Here is a 2278-nt window from a genome sequence, read left to right as displayed (position 1 = left end):
CCACCTTGCATTGTTCTATACTTGTTTCCTCCTCAAACTGTGTTGCAGAAAATGGCATTTCATAACATAGTTGTTTTGGAAATTGGATCGATTTTATATATAAGAGATTAGTTGTAACAGCCCCTTATATGTTCACACATGCACAAACACATACTCATCATCATCTGATGTGATGCTTTGGTAGCATTCTAGGTGGGCCAATTACAGTCCATTTGGCTGTAAGAGAGAAGAGGGTCTATCCTCAGCTGTTTCATAAAAAAGCCTTGAGATTTCCTCAAAAGGGAGGATACTTCCCCCGTGTTGCTGCATGGGATCTGAAGAGTGTTCTGGATCCACGCCCTCTGGGGAAGCCTCTTAGAGTCTTGTCCTGGTATCTTCCTCCATTTCCCTTTCTTATTTCCCATAGTTGTTTCCAAGTTGGTCAACCAGCAACGGTTCCTTTAGTCTTCGTTTCCAGCTGTGATCTTTGGAGTAAAGATATTTTGTTCACCTTGGTAACTCCAATACATCTTATAACTTTTTTAATTTTGTTTTAAAAAAAAAAAACTTTCTGTGACTTTGTCTTTAGCGTTAAAGATCCTTTTTGTTCAGCATATTTTCATCCACATATGCCCAATTATACTATGTCAGCTTGCATTTACTCTTATTCTGTATCAGATAGTAAGAACTTAAAAGGTTCTGTGTTCATTTTTCATATTCAGAAGAACATCCATTACCTTAATATATCATCAAATAATTGACAGGGTGAATTCTCATACATAGTTAATTAACCTCTGAGATAAGCAATTTTATCCTTTTACAGATAATAAAACTGAGGCTCAGAGAATAAAGTTACCAGTGCAAGGTCATATAACCGGGAAGTGGTCTAATCAGGTTAAGACCCTTTATTTTCCGCCTCCCTGATTAGTATATCATCTGCCACACCACAACTGCTTCCTAACATTGTGAAAGGGTAGGATCATATTCCAGATTGCTGTCTGATGCATGATCAGTTCTCAGGATATTTTATGCTTGGTTACTCTGCAACACTTATTGGTGCTACTACAACTTCAAGCCCTGCTATCTCATATGGCCCTCCGTACTGCCTAGTAATCTTAAAAATATCTCTATTTACTTCCTGATCCACTTAGCTCTCAGTGGTGCCTCCCCAGTCATTCTTAAATGGTAACTTTGTCTTCTTCATTATGGTGAAAATATAAGCCACCAGATAACTATTCCCTCAGCTTCCTCCCCTGCTACTTATACACTTACCTCCACTGAATCTTCTTTCCTTCTTCCTTCTCATCTCCTGTCTGAGAACACTTTCTCTATCAATGTTTTGAATCTCATCCACTTTATTTCCTCGTGGATGCTGCTCCATCAATTCTCTTTCTTGTTTACTCATCTTCTCCTTTTACAATGGCTCTTCCTACTCAACAAATAAACATCTTCAAGTATTTGCTGTTAAGACAACCACAAAATAAAATAATACAAATCAAAACAAAACCCTCTTGCCCAATGTCTCCCACTATCAATCTTCTTACCTCCTTCCTTCCCTTTACTACCTTCTTGAAAGCATTATCTGCATCAGTTGTTTCTAACTTCTTGCCTCCCATTCACCATTCATCTGCTTATAATATGGCTTCTAACTATACCTCTATCCTGAAATTTCTCTTTCTTAGGACAACAAATCCCTCCATATTACTAAACCCTGTGAACATATTCTTTGTCTTCTGAGGCACTTAACCCTGTTTAATTCTTATTCAAGCTTTCTCCTCTTTCGGGCTCTGTTGAAATCACTCTTTTCCAGTTTTCCTTTTACCATTCTGGCTACTCTTTGGTCTTCTTCATGGATGTCATTCTCATTCTTTCTTCTTCTCAGTCTTTACACTCTTATTGAGTGATCTTATCCATACATCCAATGAATACAAATGAATACAAAATCTGTATTTTCAGTCCCAATTTCTTCCTTGTGATCCATATTTGCTGTTAGTCACTGTCGAGTCAGCTCCAACTCATAGCAATCTTATGTATAACAGAGTAAAACATTGCCTGATCCTGTGCCATCTATATGATTGTTGCTGTTCGAGTCCATTGTTTCAGCCATTGTGTCAATTTATTTCACCACTGTCGCAGCGGCGACAGTTGTCGGGACGGCGGAGACAGTAATCAAACACAACTCTTACAGAGAAGTGGGGCCAGGAGGTTCACTCTGACGAGTCGACCCTGGCTTCAGTCCCAGGAGTTTATTTATAGTCAATACAGCAAGCAGTGAAGCAAATAACAGAACAATGGGCTT

This window comes from Trichechus manatus, unplaced genomic scaffold (genome assembly GCF_000243295.1).
Source record: "Trichechus manatus latirostris isolate Lorelei unplaced genomic scaffold, TriManLat1.0 scaffold00035, whole genome shotgun sequence".
NCBI classification, from domain to species: domain Eukaryota; kingdom Metazoa; phylum Chordata; class Mammalia; order Sirenia; family Trichechidae; genus Trichechus; species Trichechus manatus.
The sequence above is the reverse complement of the archived record's forward strand: the minus strand, read 5'-3'. Positions refer to the sequence as shown.